The sequence below is a fragment of the Rhinolophus ferrumequinum genome, chromosome 12 (assembly GCF_004115265.2).
Source record: "Rhinolophus ferrumequinum isolate MPI-CBG mRhiFer1 chromosome 12, mRhiFer1_v1.p, whole genome shotgun sequence".
In the NCBI taxonomy this organism is placed as follows: domain Eukaryota; kingdom Metazoa; phylum Chordata; class Mammalia; order Chiroptera; family Rhinolophidae; genus Rhinolophus; species Rhinolophus ferrumequinum.
In genome coordinates, this window is record NC_046295.1 from 25,984,206 (window position 1) to 26,003,149 (window position 18,944).

An 18,944-nucleotide genomic window follows, 5' to 3' on the forward strand; every position below is an offset into this window, starting at 1 on the left:
AAATTTTATGTTTCATTGACATCTGTTTACTTTTTATTATTTGTTATCTTGTGCTTGCCTTGGTTTTAATTTGTTTTTCTTTTTCTAATTCTAAGGGAACCTTAGATGATTGATTTTAGGTATTTCTTGTTAACTAATTTATATATTCAATGCTATAAATCTACTTTTAGGCACTGCTTTCACTGAATCCCCAAAAGTTTGGTAAGTTGTGTTTTGCATTTTCCTTCAGTTAAAAGTTTCAATTTCTTGATATTTCTTCTTTGAAACCATGTGTTACTTAAAAGTATGTTGTTTAATCCTCAAGTATTTTGATATTTTCCATGTATATTTGTTATTGTTTTCTACTTAATTCCATTGTGTTCTGAGAAGAGACATTTTATGATTTCTATTCTTTTAAATCTGTTAAGATGTATTTTATGGTCCAGAATGTGGTCTATCTTAGGAACTGTTCCATATGAACTTGAGCATAATATGCATTCTGATGCAGTTGTATGAACTAATCTGTAAATGCCTGTTATATCCAGTTGGTTGATGGTGTGGTTAAGTTTAGCTATGTCCGTACTGATATTCTGCATACTGGATCTGTCCATTTCTGATAGAAGGAGTTAAAGTCTCCACTGCAGTAATAGATTCATCTGTTTCTTCTTGTAGTTCTATATGTTCAGTTTTTGCTTCACATATTTTGACACTTACTTGTTAGGCACATATACCTCAAAGGTTTTTATGTGTTTTTGAAAATTTGACCTCTTCATCATTATGTAATGCCCCACTCTTTCTCTGATAACTTTCCTTTCTTTGAAGTCTATTCTATTTGAAATTAATATAGCTACTACTACTTTCTTTTGATTAGTGTTAGTATGGTACATCTTTTTCCATCCATTTGCTTTTAATCTATATGTGTCTTTATATTTAATAGTGGTTTTCTTGTAGATAACATATAGTTGGGTTTCTTTTTGGATCCATTCTTATAATCTCTGTCTTTTAATTGGTCCATGTAGACCACTGATGTTCAAAAAATTCACTGATAGTTGGATTCGTATCTACAATATTTGTTAGTGCTCTATTTGTTGCCTTAGCTTTATTTTTTATTTTTTTCTTGTATTTGTCTTCCAATCTGTTTATGCCTTTTGTAGTTTTAATTGAGCATTTAATATGATTCCATATTTGTTTCTTTCTTAACATACATGTTATAGTTCTTTTTCTACCTGTTTTAGTTAATGTCCTAGAGTGTGTGATATACATATACAATTAATCCAAGTACACTTTTAAATAATACTATACTACCTTGCCAGTAATATAAGTACCTTGTATTAGCAAGATGATCTTAATTCTTCCTTCCCATCCTTTGTATATATTGATGTTATTTATTTCACATTTCACTTATGTATACACATATATAATCATATATAAATACATATATGCATACATAATTTAATACAGCCTACCTTTATTTCTTTTTCTGTTATTTTTGAATAAACTGTTATCTGTTAGATCAACAAAGAATGAAAAATAAAAGTAATTTAGTCTCTAATGCTCTTCTGTATTTGTATCTATATCTAACATATATAATTTAATTTTGTTCTAAAGAAAATTTTTAAAGGATTCTCTGCAATGCACATCTACTTGCTACAAATTTTTTCAATTTTTGGTTGTCTGTGTGTTTAATTCTCATTCATTTTTGAAGAATAATTTCACAGGGTACAGAATTCTACATAGGTGGATTTTTTTTCCTCTCAGCATTTTCCATATTTCTCCTCAGCCTCTTCTTGCTTACATTTTTCCCCCTTGTGGAGAAGCTGGATGTAATTCTTATCTTTGTTTCTCTATAGATGAGGTGTTGTTTGTTTGCTTGTTTGTTTGTTTTTCTCCTACCTTTATTTCTTTTTCAGAATTTTTTTTTAATCTTTATTTTTAAACATTTTGAAAGTGGTAAGTGTAGGTGTAGTGTTTTTGACATTTATCCTGCTTGGTTTTCTCTGAGGTTCCTGGATCTTTTGTGTGTGTGATGTTAATTTGGGGAAACTCTTTCATTATTGTTTTACATATTTCTTTTGTTTCTTTCTAGTTCTTTTCCTAGTATTCCCATTATGTGTATGTTATACCTTTGGTAGCTGTTCCACTGTTCTTGGATATTCTATTTTTCAATCTTTTTTTCTGTTTGTTTTTCAGTTTTAGAGGTTTCTATTGTAAAATGCTTTCCTCAGTTGTGTCCACACTACTAATAAGCCCAGCAAAAGCATTCTATATTTTTGTTACAGCTTTAGAGTGTTTTTGATCTCTAGTGTTTCATCTTAAAATTTCCATCTTTCTTAAAATTTCTTAGTTCTTTCTTAAAATTTCCATCTTTCTGCTTACACATTGCCTATCCATTGTAGCCTTTAGCCTATCAACTATAGTGGTTTTAAATTCCTGGTCTGATAATTCTAACACCCTTGCCATGTCTGATTTGATGCTTCCCTTGTCTCCTCAAACTTTTTTCTTTATTTTTTGCCTTTTGGTGGAACATGATATACTGGGTGAAAAGAAATGCTGTAAACAAGCCTTTAGTAATGTGGTGATGAGGTGTCAGGGGATGGGAAGAGTTCTATAATCCTATGATTAGGTCTCAGTGAGTCTTAGGTCTTTAGTGAGTCTGTGCCTCTATACTGTATGCTTCAAATGTGCTTGTCAGTTTTTTCCCTTCTTAGGTTGGGCAGGAGTAGGCTGGAATTGGGTAGCTATCAGGTGGTGGATATTTCTCTTCCCCCAAAGCAACTAGGCTCGGATAATTCCCCAGCTGGTTAAGATCTAGTTAGTTAGTTTCTCCTGAGGCTAACCTATTAAGAAGTATAAAATGTCCTGGTATGTTTGCAAGTGGTTCCTTTTCCCCATCTTGCCCATGCTGGAAGAAGCACAAAGGGATTTTTCTCATATATTCATTGTGAGAACTTAAAGCTCCAAGAGCCCTCACTTACTGAGTGTCCCAGAATTTTTTAACACTTCAGAGTAGTCCACTCGTGGCCTCCAGCAATTTGTCAATTGCAGTTCTGGTTTCCCTATCTGGCACTAATTTTGAGGATGTTTCTTCTCCAGTAAGTGTGATTCTCTGTGTTTGCCTGTCTGTGTCTCCATTTTTTTTTAGGCACTGGTTTGCTCCATGTCCTCACTTCTCTTCAGGAGGTAAAGAGACTTGTTCTTTTCCAGTATGGTCAGGTTCTTACTTGTTAGGAAAGCTATTCAACTTCTAAGCCCCTTACAAGTGGGTTCATAAACTTGTTAAATTATTGAATATTATATATAAAAAAATATGTGCATAAGTAGTGTCTCTCCTGGCCGCCAGTGAGACTGGTGCAGAAAGACTCCTTGTTGGGGTACTGGCAGATGTTTGCTTCTTGTGTCTCCACCGGCCGCCATAGAGTATATAGTGGTATGAACCCCGTACCACGGCTCCGTTGGTGTTCCTTTTTGGCCTCACTATATGCTGAGTTCACCTGCCAGGAGGGGGAGCAGGAACTGAGACCCAGTATTATATGTTTACATATTAAGAATCTCACATGTGCACACACACACACACACACACATCTAAGGAAAAGCAAATTTGGTTAGAACCCTATACATTGTCAAAGTCTTATTTAAAGGCAAAAACCTCTTTCTTTGTAAGTCTAAGTTTCACGTCTCTTTGGCCAGTTGGCCCCCCTAGCTCCTGGCCCCCACTTTGAACTCCTCTCCAAGCTGAACCCTGAAGAGTAAGGCACTCGGGGCCGGGGCAGGCCAGCACTCTTAGTTTTCAGCTTCCTCTGATCTGAAGGCTCACAGGCCTTGTAACTCTCCAACGTGTGCACAGATCCATCTCCTGCCTGGAGATTTGTGCTGGGAGAAGACTCCTGTCACCATCTCACCCTTTTTAAAGCACGCAACCCGCTCTTCACTATCCTCTCTCTGTCTTATCTCCTTGTCTGGTCAGTAACCTGTTTGCAAGTCAAATAATATCTCTGTGTTTTGTACATACAACTGCTGTTGTAGCCTTTGCTTTTTTGTTGTTGTTGTTGTTGTTGTCAAGAAACACAGATTCTTTACACACTTTGTAAGATTTATACAAAACCGTAGAGCTCAATCTCTTGTTCTCCTTGTGGCTCCTGCATTGTTGTCCCAATGTTCTGAAAGACCAATGGAAATTGATAAAGTAGCAGCAGAGGAGAACTGAATCACTTGATTAAATGTTTTGCTCTCCACTACCAATGCAGATTTTAATGCAAATAGTCTAATATGACAGAAATACTGGAAAAGTGCAATATGGGTTGGAAGGACTATTGGTGATTTATCTTCATATTCTATCCTTATGTAATAAGAGAGGAAATTTCTATTAAGACTATCTTGTTAACTCATCCTCCCCAAATGAGAAGTGTGTTTAACCTGATTGATTGGAACGTGATCATGTTTGACTAATTTATTTCAAAGAAGGTTCCAGAACATTATTTTTATCACCTTTTCAACTCAAATAACATAGTCTTTCTACCTGGCTCTCTCCTCCTGGACTAGATGCAGTAGTCCTCTTTCCATATTAATTACAATAATCCAGAGGCACAGAGGACTCTTGATAATTCAGAGGCAAGATTTATGGTAAGGTTTTAGGCAAAGTAAAAGGTATAATGTACCTCATCCAACTGAATTTCATGTTTGTTTTTCAAAGTAAAGTTGATATTAGTTATGGTATAAATAGGGCAACTTTATTGATTTAATTAAAATTATAATTAGGTTACTTAGTTTTGTCTTTCTTCCTCCTCTATGCTCCTAGGTTTCTTTGTATTTCTATTGGCACGTTAATTGTACACTTCTGTTCATCAGCCCTGTTTGCCTGAGCACAGGCTGTGTCTCCATTTCAATGTGATTGCCTTTAAGTGGGATTCACTTAAAGTCCATTGTGTTTTCATATAAATCTACAAATATTATACTGGATTCTTTTAAATTCCTGAAGTGAGATTTCCTTTGCCACATTTCAGTCATCTCAAATAGCACAGTTCACAGGCTTTCAGTCTTAAAGCGACAATCACAACCCTACAAAAAAATCATGTAAATTATTTCTCATTCTAGATATTCATGATGGTATATCATTGACATGAAAATGATTGCTTACAAGTTTCTTTATCCCAGATGTATTTTGCAATTTAAAAAAATGATGAACAAAATGCATTTTATCAATCTAAAATTACTTCAGATGAGAAAATTCAAAAATAGTCCACACTCAGTCTTATGATATTCAAGATGTTTCTAAGTTTTTTGTTTTTTTTGTTTTTTTTCTTCTGTTATCGGAAAGAACAAAAATGTGAGAAGGGGGTATGAGTGTATCATTTGTATTAGAGTTAACTTAACAGGAACAGGTGCCAGGTGCCACATCAAAACTTTGATGTAACTGTTCCTATGTTGTTTTTTTCATCCCCCAAATTAATGAATTAGTTTTCTCTGAGACTGAGAGGCCTGAGCTGATAATTTTTAGTTTTGCTTGAGAACACTTAAAACATCATCAGAAGTATTCACAAAAAAAGACAGAAAATGCATAGCAAAGATTAAACTGACACGGAGTAAAGCCACTGAAATAAAGCCTGACGTGAATTTTCTTCCCTTCTAATATTATATCTTTATATTGAAATATAATGTAAAATTTCTGTTAAAATAATGAAAAGCGACTCAGTATTGCTAGCCAACTACAACATATTGATGGTCCCATAAAGCTTAGTGAGGAACCTCCCTCCTAGTTTCAAAAATGTTTGAAGTCTTTGTTTTCTGAGCATTAATATCCAGTTGACATAATGCTATTTACTGAAATATGCCTTCTTTCTCCTCTGTAGTGCAGTTACCCTTCTCATAATTAGGTGAACATTTATGTACATGGATAGACTGGAGATCTCTGTGATATTCATTTGATCAGTTTGCCTATCCCAGTGCAAAACAAACAATACACTTCCTGATTAATGAATTTTATAATGGGTCTTGGTATCTTTTAGTGTAAGTTGTCCAGCATACTGCTTCAAATTCTTATGACACTTTTAACCATTGCATTTCCAAATTTTAGAATCAATTTTCAACTTCCATCCAAACCTTCACAAATATATGAACACACACACACACACTCCTGTGATTTTGATTGGGATAGCATTGAATAGATGGTTTATTGTGGGTAAAATGTGCAATTTTACATTATTCAATTTTCAAATGTATGAATATGGGGGGTCCTTCATTTTTTTTTTTTTTTTTAGTTCTTCATTTAACTCAGTAATAATGTGTAGTTTAGAATGTAGATGTTTCCATGTGACTGTAGTTTTGGTGCATTAGCAAGTATGATTTAACACAAACACAATACCACACACAGCACCATATAACTTTGTTAATGTTTACCCAGGTTTACTTTTAAAAAAATGTATATTTCTTTACCTCACATTTATTTCTTGAGATTCCCTCTTTATCTTTCATTAGATTTAATTTTAATTCCTATTTCATTCTCTTTCTTGATTTATAAACTATAGATTATATGTTTATCACTTCATTGTTTTAGTGCTTCTCTTTAACTTTTTGAAGTTGGCATATTTTCTAACAACATCTAGAGTTATTGAGCATTGATACCATTTTTTTGACTAGATTTTTTTTTTTAAATGTGCTCGAACTCCCCATTGAACACCTCTCCAAATTGGTAGTCTCTTTTTTATTTTATTATACTTCTATTTAACACAAAATATGGGAATATTATTACAATGTAGCCAATAGTTAAATAAATTTAAAATAAATTTTATAAATTTATTTTTCAGATTCATTTCTTTTAAGTCTCAAGTCTCTTTCTTATATCCGTGTCATTTCCAGATTTCTATCTTTGATGTCACTGATTCTTTCCTCCATCTGGTCAACTCTACTTAAGCTGGCTATTTCATTCTTCATTTCTTTTATTGAGTTCTTAATCTCCAGAAATTGTGTTTGGTTCTTTTTTTAAATTTTCAATCTCTTTGGTAAAATGTTCAAATTTTGTTCTTTGATTGTGTTTCTGAGTTCATTCAACTGCCTGTCTGTGTTTTCTTGCATCTCGTTGAGTTTTTTAAGAACTGCAATCTTGAATTCTGTCATTTAAGTCACATATTTCCATATCTTTAAGTTCATTTTCTGCAGACTTTTCATTTTCTTTCTGAGCTGTCTTGTTGCCTTAATTATTCATGGCCATTAATGATTTATTATTTCTCTTCCTAGATATCTACAGGAGAGGGTTCTGCAATAGGTTGATAGAAAGAGGTCTTTCTTTTGTTTTCCAGTAGGTGTTGGTAGAATGTTTTATTTTCTCTCCGACTGCAACCTTTTATTCTCTCTCACACAGTATTTTATTTTTTCTCTGCACTATTCCGACTCCTCTCACAATGGGGGGATTCCATGGAAGGCGGGCTTCTCCTCCGTGAGCAGTTGGACTTCGTCATACAGCACACCTCCGTGTGGAGATGTGGAAAACTTCTGAGGTTTCAAAGCTCTTCCTGCCCCAGATTCAGAGCCTGTGTGCTTCAGCAATTCTATTTACTCCTTCGGGGATCCACCCAGATAGGTGGGGTCAGGGGTGGGTGGGTGGTGAGAGGTGGGCAATGACCACCACCACAGCCAGTCCTGCTTCCACAGCTCCCGCCCCTTTTCTGGAACTAGTTGGGCTGTGAGTCCGAGTCTGTGGACCACAGTTCTCAGAACTGCAAATATTCTGTTCTTTTGATCTGACCCTGCTACTGTTCTGCTTCTAGCACTGGGCAGGTGGGGGCGGGGCGAGCTCTGGGAGGGTAGGGAGGGGGCGGCTAGTCTCAGTGCCTACGGCTTCCGTCTCTGCTCCACAGTGAAGGCTTAAACCACCAGTTTCAGCCTTCTTCCCTCAGTCTTTGCTCCAAGGTCTCTGCCATCAGTGTTGGGTTCAGCCGTGTTATATGCTGTGCCCTCCACCCTGTGGGCCATAAGTGGAGCCCTAGCAGTCCGAGTTCTTCCTTGGTGTGCAGCTGCGAGCTCCGAGCAGTTAGCTAGGTCTGCGTTCTGCGCCCATGCCACCCGGTCTCCGCACTTTTCCCTTCCCTCCTCCCCTGTTCGCGCAATTTGCCCATCTTTAGGTGATTTCAGTAGTGCTCCACTTTGTCTTGCCTGTCTGCTGCTCAGGGAGTCCTTTGTGGAGTTATAGTTGTTCAATTTGTTGTAAATTCCAGGGCAGAGTTCCAGAGGCTCACCTCATGCCACCATTTTTATGACATCCTAAGTCCTTCAATTTCATAACCTGACGTGTATTATTTAGATCAGTTTCTTAAAAGATACACACTACCAGAATTCATGGAAGGAGAAATAGATAATCTAGATGGACCCTTGTCTATTAAAGAAATTAAGTCATTAATTAATAATGTTTCATAATAGAAAGCACAAGGCCTAAATGATATTACTGACAGGAAACTTTTGTCATGTTTCAAAGATTTAAAAACTCATTCATGAAGTAACCAGTAGATGTTACGACCAGTTCAAAAGAGAATTTCAAAAACACACATATTAACAGCTTCCAGGAAAGGCTGAAATGAATTTACAAAATATTAGTCAATATCCATAGAACAGTTTTTGTGTGTATCTCCACCAGACATAATTTGTATTTTTATGGACAAGAAATGTTAATTTTCTATTACCGTTCTCTAACTTGAAGACTTTAAAAACGGCTCAGAGTCAATGAAAGGCTGAGATGACCTGGAAGGGTGCACTCAATGGGACAATAATCATTTTTGCCTATTTCAATGGCTTTACAAGTTTTCCTGACACCTGCTACCAGTGATTGGGATGGGAATGCCTACAGAAGCTCAAATCAGTTATAGAATATAAAATTATATTTTCTTCATGTAATTTAGAAGTAATATATATACATTTTGCAACTCTCAATGAAGTGACCTTCCAGGACTACTACTACCATTAACATCTATTCAAATTGTCTCTCATTAACACACTGCAGAACTGAAGGCGATCCACTTCACCCAAATCTCCCAGATCTTGAAGCATTAATGTGAAGAGGGACTTCATGTCAGTACTGCCAGGGACCTATCTCTGATGATGTGAGAAGAATACCTCTACCCATCCTGAGTTCCAACCTCATTAATAAGAGGAGACCCAATGCTATAGCTCCTCAGTTTACAACATATAGAGAACTTCCCTTTTATTTTAATTGGGTGACCTTCTCCCTAGGACTCATTTAAGATCTGTTAGTGATATTCTATCCATTCATCCAGCTTTCCAATCACTATACTAGAATAAGTTCAGTATTAATGTTAAGGTCCCAGGATAAGCCCATCACAAATTAGCAAAATGTTCCTAAATCCTATTATCTGACACCTTTCCATACAGTTCTGTTTCTGATCCAGGGAATGAGCATGGTATCTTGTGGAAATATCAGGGTGCTGGAGTGAAAGAAAATCACACTTATTTGCTCTCTCCCTTGCAGGCACATTATTTTGTGAAATATGGGGACTTTGATTCCTATCACTTCATGAAATTGTGACAATTAGTGATGCACTTGACAAATAATGTTCAAACGCTGGGTGCAAATTCCTTTAGTGTTCCTTGTCATCATTTGGCCAGGTCTCAGCTTCTGGCCAAATGCTAGTAACAATTAACTTTCTCCCTCACATTTACATTCTTATTTCCAAGTAGTCATTCATGAAAAATTTCTTATCTCAGTTCATTTTGATTTGTACACTAAAATAATATCACTCTTTATCTTACAACTATTATAATAAATTGATGTTATAGTTATTAATTATATTTATTTTAATTTTATAATCACTGTTAACCTTTTTATAGCTTAGCTGCTTTGGGCTATAATTATTTATTTTTTAACTTTTTCTTCATACTCATGATGAATGAGTTCATCTATTCCTATGGTATTTAATGTTTATTGAGGTATCTGTACCAACCATTTAAGAAATAATTTATACAATTTCTCTACACTCTCTTCCAAATATTCTCTGCTTCTAAGCAGAGAAAACACTTCATAATTCACTCTGAGGCCAAGTTTGTGTGAGGCCGTCATTGTCCTAAACAAAATCAGATACAAGAAAGCAAAATTGCAGTGTCTCTCATGAACAAACATTAAAAAATCCTCAACAAAGTATTAGCAAATTTTATTTGAAAGTGTACAAATTTTTTAAAAATATGTTATTGCACCCAAATTCCAAATATTACTTGTTCTCAAAAGCATTCTTTTTAACCCCCCACCACAGGGAAACATATGTTTACCTAAAATAATGTTATGGGATAATAGAAACAAAAGTAAATAGTGCCTCACTTGTGGAAAATTCAAATATTTAATTTTTTCCACTTTTTAAAGAAATTAAGTAAACTTATTTGCCACTAGCAACTAAATTACTGTTCTACTTGGTTCTATAATAGCTCAGTTAAAAAAATTCACGAACATAAACTATTACTAAACATGACTTCAGGACAAAAAAAAAATCTGAAATATTCTGTTAAACTTCTGATTTAAATGATATGTGTAATAATTAGTGACAAGATTTTTGAAGCAGGTACTGAATAAAGAAAATTGTAATCATAATTATCTTCACAGGAGGTTAGCAGGGGCATTTTGCTCTAAGGAAACTGATATTTATTATGCATTGATATGAGCTTCAGGAGATATATTTATAATCATTATAATTTAATTTTCCCACCAAGCCAATTAGATAATGTTATTACAAATGTGACAGTAGAGGAAATAGCCCAGTGTGGATTAAATATATTTCCTAAAGTCACACAACTAAGCTTAAAGCAGTAATATTAATTGAAGAATAATAATATCAAATGAGAGTCTGGTTCCATTCATTAGTGGAGGTTTGGAGAGAGCATTCAATGTCAAGGAATCATGACCGACATTTTCTTCTGAGCTCACGCTGTCTTGATTAGGAATGTTCTCAAATGCAAGCAACAGAGTATTTGGCTCAAAGTTGCTTAAGCAAATAGCTGGGGGAATTGAAACTCTTTCACAATATTTGGTGGAAACAGGCTTGTAGATTTCCATTGTACCATCCTTATTGTGTGGAATCTTCTTGTTGTTGGCCCCTTGGTTCCTATAATTCATTAGACATTATATTTCTGTTTAAGGAATGGAGTAGGTGCTAGGGCAATGAAGCTGAGGTTGAACCTGCTGAATCTATTTTTGTTTTGTTTTGGTTTACTCAGGAAAGTAACATCTTTCTGAGAAGTGTCACAAAGCGAAACCACGTGCTACTTTCTAATACAAGATATTTGGAGACAGTTTTCTCTGAGTCTCTTATGCTTTCACATCTATGCAAAGGCTCTGACAGTGTTTTCTTCTATATAGTCTTTTCAAAGGTATTTATATGGTGAATAACCTTGGAGCTATTGTAGAGCAGAGGGCAAGTTTGTGTGTTGCCCAGAAAATTCAAGATAATGCCTCCTTCTGGGATAAAGGGCTCCATATTTTCTTGGGGCCTTTGTAAAAGGTTGCGTTTCTTAAGCTCAAAGTCCCCTTCTGTAATGCAATCTACTGCATGTGTGTATGATTCACCTGGTTTTTACTTTATTGCCTGTGGGAACTGAGGTTTGGGGGATCTGTGTGAATGGCTCCACCATGTCACCCTGGCAACCTTGTACATTTCTACATAGACCACAAAGTCAAGACTTGACTGCAGCTGATCCAAGTCTTGACAGAATGCTTTATGATCTCCTGGAATACGAAATCATGAGAAGATCATGAAGAGCTGTTATGAGGCCGTTTTCCACTACCTTCCCTATTTCTCGGGAGGTTGTCATGAGACATTTTTTTAATTTTGTGTTTTCATTGCCTTCCAATTTCTGACAAGCTATAAGGCTATCTGCCTTGCCTTCTTAGGATTCAGCTGCAGTCTCTAAAACTGCTTGGCTACAGCATGATATCACCTCCTCAGCAACAGGGTTTCCCACACTTATGTCGGATTGTCATGTCATCTGTCCCCTTTTGTTTCAGTGCTATCCTAAGGGACAAATGACACAAAAGCAGGCACCTTTGATTCTCTTGATATTTGCTTTCTATTTATGTAATAGTCTTAATTTTAAAAGGGTTTTTTTTCCTTTCTTTCCTGGCTGAAAATTTCAAACTTATCTTAATAAGGAGTCAGCAGAGGAAAATAGTGATGAAATTCTGGCTACTGCTCTTGTTGTGAATAATAACTATACTGTGTCTTTGATCCAGAAGTGTCATGTCTTTTACCAGCATCCAAGAAACTATGGCAGACACATGTTAGCTTGAAAATAGTGTGAAATGTCAGATCTTTCAGTGCTTTTGACAATGACATTGACTAGAATTGTGTCAAATATATAACTCCAGCTGGATGATGGCTGGGGAGGGAAGATTTTATATATAGCTTCAGTTCCCAGTCTACAATGTCTACCATATAGAGTTAAGCTCCTGAAAAGCATAACAGAAGATATTAATATAAAGACCTAATTTTAACTTAGTAACAGACTTAAGCCCGAGTAAAATTTATAACTCTCACCATAGTTTCCTTAGTCAACCTACTACTATAGTTTTACTTAATTTCCTTACCTGACACTTCTGAAAAAAAAATCTATTAAATTACATAAACAGTTAACTGTTTTCAATGAACAGAATCTAGAGGGGATTAGAAAATATGTTTCAGAGAATTTAAAAACTCTTTGGGTTATTTTCTCTGTGCTTATGAAGTCATTATCTGATGAAGTTGGGAGCACTTAAACTGTTTTGAGACATTAAAATACAGATGTTAAAAAAAGTTATTAGTTTAAAAAACGATCCTTTTAGGAGCTGAATATATTTCAGTACTAATTATAACTTTTAATGATTGTAAAGTGCCCTGGGAGACGTTAATGAAGAAGATTTCAAGACTACATTTCCACCATAAATCTTCCTTTCACATACACAGGATAAAGGATAAAGAAAATGTGTTTGAACACCCAAAGAACAGAGCTAATTGTATAAAGTTCACTAAATGTTAACAGTTTCCCAGTGACCCAGGAGTCATGTAAGGGAATTGCAGATACACGTTCTGAGAAATCTTTGGCAGTATTAGTTATTTAGAGTTAAAAAAGAAAAAGAAAAAACGAGCTGAGATAAATTTAAACAACAATATTGCTTGTTTACCCTATAATAGATGTTATTTAAGGCAAAGTACTAGGAAAAGATGCTATAATTGTGATTTTATTAGAGAAACTTCCTCCTTGTTTCTAATTGACTTGCTGAAAACTTTGTGGTTTACCAGCAATATACCTGTAGGTTAAAATTGCTCACAAAATCTTAAAAGTCAGGGTCGTTGCACTGCAATTTACAAGTTACATAATTAGTAGTCAAAGTACCATTCCTGAAAACATTATTTCTGGACTTGAAATACTTTATCTGAATTGCTTCATGCGGTGGTTCATTTGTACTCAACCATTTAATTCCCCCCCCCCCCCAATTCTTTGCTATCTTGTAGTTGCTGCAATTCAAGAGACTAAGTGTTGTCATTCCTCTTAATTGTCAGATGTGTGCATCGAATTATGGATAGAAGAATAAAGTATTCTTCTCCTTGGAAATAGAGCAAGGCCCTTTACAAGGTAAGGTGTCTCTTCCACATAATTAAACGGCTTGTTCAAATGAAGTAATTCATTTCCAAAACTGATCACTTCAAGTAAGAAATGTTTATTTTGTGCTTTGTCTCATCGCTGATACTTAAGATTACAGATAGGGTTTTGCCTTTTCCAGTATCCTTAGGAGATCCCAAGGAATCTCGTATGGACTTTTTCCAGTTTTTAACTGTCAATCTATTAAGCTATATGGGTATTTTTATTTTAATTTTTTTTGTTTTTATTGTGGAAAGAACAATTTATGGATGTGTCAAATGATTTAAATGACAAATATCTTCCATATTCAAATACTAATGTATCTGCAAACCCTATCAGACACTGAAATGAAAACTGAATAATGACATAACTTCTAACGTATCTAAAAGAAGTGATTTTAACAAGGGCACTTGTCTTTGTTCTTTTAAATGTTTATAGACCTTTTGTCAATTTTCAAAATCCAATAATTAGAATCCCTAAAGTAAAAATTTAATAATTGTTAACATTTAATGAAGACTTAATCGCCAGGAGCTTTTCTAAAGTCTATCTCAATGATATCAAGTCTCCAAGAAGTGGACTAGGTCTATGAATTGAAGGTTATGCACAGATTGCACATTTCAATTTCTATAATTCTTACATTAATGGTAAATTATGAAAATTAACATTTTCTATATTTCAAACAATTCATTTGATAGAAGTGATTTCAAAACATCTGAAATAATGTCTGGGTAGCTCTCCATAGAGCCCCACAGGGTAATCACTGAGTATGCAGTCTATAATAGACATGGTTTTCTATAAAAGCCATGTCAATCCAATATAATAAAACCCAGGAAGCAGGTATAATGATAATTGCATGCTAATGAACTTTGCCTATTTCTCCATTATTATCATTATCGTTATTATTACTATTAGTTTTTTGAGAATAATTATAAAGAAATTGTGGCTGTTGGTTAGAGGTAAATGTCTATATCCTATTATTATACTGCTGATATGTAGAGGACTGTGTATAGAAAAGGCAGGCTGACTAGAGAAATTGTGAACAAAGCCAAAATGTTTTTCCATGGCAAACCCATCAGTTTTCAGGAAGTTAAGTGGTGGATAATCATGGGATGATGGAAAACTAAGAAATAGATCAGTGAAATAATCACTTTACGATGGAAACATCCATATTTACTGAAAGTTTTTATTCAATACCTACTATATCCTATTTGATGATGAGCACTTTTGATTTCTAGAAAAAGATAGGAAATGTATACTTTTCCACCTCAAAGATCATGGAGTTAGCTTATAAAGTCCATTTCTCTGCTTTTCCTTTTTCCCCATAAGTTTATTCCTTTACTTTCTCACCAACCACAATGGGTTTTTTCTTTTACTTGTTTGTTGGATTTGTTGGTGTATATGTTTGCAATGTTCTTGATATTGTTAACTTTATCTAGGCATGCTACATGTCAAAACTGATTTTCTAGGCTCCATTCTAGAATGTCGAGGAACATTCTTGAATCCTTTCTAGGTTTATAGAGTTTTTTACATTTATCAGAAAAGAGCATTTACAAGCAAAAATTTTTAAAAAATATTAACCATTTATCAGAGCATAACTTGAGGCATTATTTATTGAAAAGACCCCCTTCTCCTCAGGATTGGAATGACATAAGCAAAAGGAGGGACATAGAGACATAGCGACATCACACGTGACTGGAAGGAAACCCTACTCTCTTTGTGTTCAGAATAAAAAAGTAAAGAAAAGAGGATTAACATTAACTATGTTAATCTGCATAGTTTTATTGATAATTTTGAGTAGACTGGACTGGATAGGCTCAAAATAAAATATAGCTATATTTTATTATTTTCAAATGTACTCTCTCTGATTTTCTATTTGGTCTCCTGAACATATATCAGGATTTCTATAATTAGGAAACAAATGTGTGTTTATTTATTAAAATGTCCAGTTCAATATAATATATAAACACTCAGTCTCACATATAACACCAATAATCTACCCTGTCCCCAACTCAGTTTTTTCCTTTGGTTCAGGAATTGTCAGTGGCAAAGAGAAGCTTGGCTTACTCTTCAACACTTCTTTTTCATCTCCACTCATTATTTTAGGGTCATGACTAGAGGAGGACGGAAGAAAAGGTGCTAAGATTGTCTTATTTGCCTGGTGCAGTTTTAATGATCTCTTTGGATGATACTTGCTGGCTGGTGTGCTAGCTGTTGTTTCAGGCACTCACACGGTTACTTTAGTGCATTTATATTGCCTGTCTGACCCTCTGCAGTGACACAATGCACCATTCTCTGATAATGGGACATGAGCTTTCTAACTGAGCATGCGACACCACCTGCACCCTCATATTACATTCTGTGGTTCTCTGCCACACAGAACTTACTGCTGAGGTCCTTCTACACTGGAAAGACCCGTCTAGGTTGGGTCCCTTCACAAACTGTCACAGGCCATTTATTCCCATGGAATGCATGTGTTCCATAAACTGTTGTACATTCTAGTTCTGCTAAATGGTAACAATGCAGTTTATTCACATGACAATCTCTTTGTCTTATGTTTGCAAGCTGATATAACTTGCATTTAGTTTTTACTTTTATTACTTGGTAAGTAAGAACCAGAACCGATGCTCACATGTGTCCCAGTTTCCAGAGGTTACACATATTCCTCTATCCCCAAAAGTCTCTCACTATGAGGCTGAATAATGACGCCCCCCACCCCGTCCCCAAAGATATCTATGTCCTGATTCTCAGACCTAATGAATGTTATTACCTTATGTGTCAGAAAGAACTTTGTGTATGTAAATAAGATCCTGAAATGGGTAGGTTATCCTGGATTATCCAGGTAGGTCCAATGTAATTGCCAAGGTCTATAAAAGAGGGGAGCGGCAGGAAGGTAGAGAAAGAGAAGGTTGTATGACGATGGAAGCAGAGTGATGTGGGCAAAGGATGCATGCAACCTTTAGAAGCTGAAAAGGCACAGTACAGATTTTCCCCTAGAGCCTGCAGAAGGAATGAGGCTCTAGAAATACCAAGATTTTAGTCCCATGAATCCCATTTCATATGTATGACCTCCAGGACTATAAAATATTAAAATTGTGTTGCTTTAAATCACTACATTTATGGTAATTTGTTGCAGCAAAAATAGTAAATAAATATACCACACTATATTCAAGAAGCTATATGAAGATGGTTCTCTAATTTTTGAAATACATCAATTCTGTAACTCAAGACAAAAGTGCCTTCGTGCAAACAATCTATATATCTACAGCTTGGGGAGTAGAGGAGAAAAGTCACGCAATCTTGTAAAATGTATCAATGAATCTCCTCTGAATTTATGATTTCCTCTTAATTTGTTTGATGAAGTGATAGAGGTGAAGGTTCCAATTCCATCCGTTCTATCCTTTTGCTTAGATGTGTGTAGCACTTCTCAATAATCTTTGAAAAGGTATAAATCAGGTTCCCAGCAGCAAATAAATGGAACACTCAATATTTTTGAAAAGTGTTTAATAATAAGGCAACTGACAAAATGTGAAGAGAATAATAAAGGTTGGTACAGTATTCTAGGGGTCTAACAATCATAAGAAACAAGAGGAAGAAACATTTTTTTTTTTTTAGGAACTAGAGAAGAAAGTTAATAAAAAGGCTGCCTTGAGCAGGGTTGTGACCTTCCTTTGAGGGTTATAGGCACTCCGAGGTGAGCCACACACCTCTCTTTCTTATACTTTCTGTATCTGCCAGTGTCCCCCATTGGCTAAAGCCAAGCAGGAGCCAGAGGGCAAGAGAATGCAGTGCGTTTCATGTGGGGTGGAGAGAAAAGTGGAGAAAATTAGATGGTAACCTTAATGAGTAAATGAGAAAAATCTCACACACAGTCCTTCTAAACAATTTTTCCTAAGCTTTAGAGCTTCACCCAAAATTCTAGAGAGTAGGTAAAAGACAATTCAACATGTAACAAATAATGACACAAATGGGAAATGTTTTATAATGGAAATATAAATGAGTCACTAAGGAAACATGCAGGGGAAAATTTATTCCATTTGGAAACTCAAGGTAGGTATTTTTAGAATAGAAAACAGCTGTTTGCAGTGATTATTAAGGATAAGTAGGTGTAGTTCAAATGGGTCATGATAAGTGGATCTTTCTAGAAGAAAATTTCTATTAGGCCTCATGACTAAAACAGAAAACTAAAGTAGAGATAGCTTTATTTTTTACTTCATTTCTGGTGTTTCTGGACTCAAATAAAATTGTATTTTTTTTTTTAATTTATCCTTCTTTAAAGGATAGTGTAACTAAATTTTAGATATTGGACCACTTTTACGCCTTACTATTTCCCTTTTGTCCCTCCTTTTTCATGATCATCCTCATTTTTTCTTTGTTAAAAAAAAACACATTATTTTCTTTATCTTAAAATATACATTTTTTTTTCCTTTTCAATGATCCCCACCCCTCCCTTTTAGCAACTATCAACTTGTTATTTGTTTCTTTGGGACTGTTTCTGTTTTGTGGTTTGTTATTTTTATTTAAAAAAAATTCCTCATATAACTGAAATCATACAGTATTTGTCTTTCTCTGACTTATTTCACGTAGCATACTACCCTCTAATTCTACCTATGTCATTTCAAATGTCAAATTTTCATTATTTTTTATTGCTGAGTAATATATACACATTTTAAAAAATCCATTCATCTATTAATGGATATCTATTAATGGGGACAACCAGCAAAACACATTCCTCAAAACACAATAGTTCAGGGAAAATTTGACTTGAAACCTTATCTTTAAAAAGACAGGTCATACATTTTAAGTAAATATGCTTTAATTAAGGAAAATCACTGAAGAATAACAGGGTCTTTGTTGTTTGTCAATAGGGTATACAAGAGATTTAAAGACATTCTATAACCGTGGCATTGAGAATCAAAATTTTAATTCCATGTTTCCAAATATCAAATATTTAATCAGCCCTCTATATCCGAGTTCTTACCCTCACATCAGGCTATCCCATCCTCTTGCTCGTCAGCCCTTCCCTGTTCTGACAGTGTCAAAAATATTGTCTTTTTATTTTATTTTCAATGGAGTGGTTAAGAATTCAACCTTCTTTGCTAAGGATGCCCAGACTCTCTGTGCTAAGTTCTCACTTGTTTTATGAGAAGATCAGGCTCATTTTAAAAACAAACTTGATTCCTAAATGATATGCTGAAACATGGGTAAAGAGTCAAGGAAGGAGTTAGGATTTTTATATGTGTGGACTTCTCAAACTAAAATGACCCCAGCTATTTGACAGCTACAAACTTAAAATATCTCTTTTGAAAATGATGCTTTGAACCTCTCGCACCCAGCACCACTATCAAATGATGGCCTCTGTTATT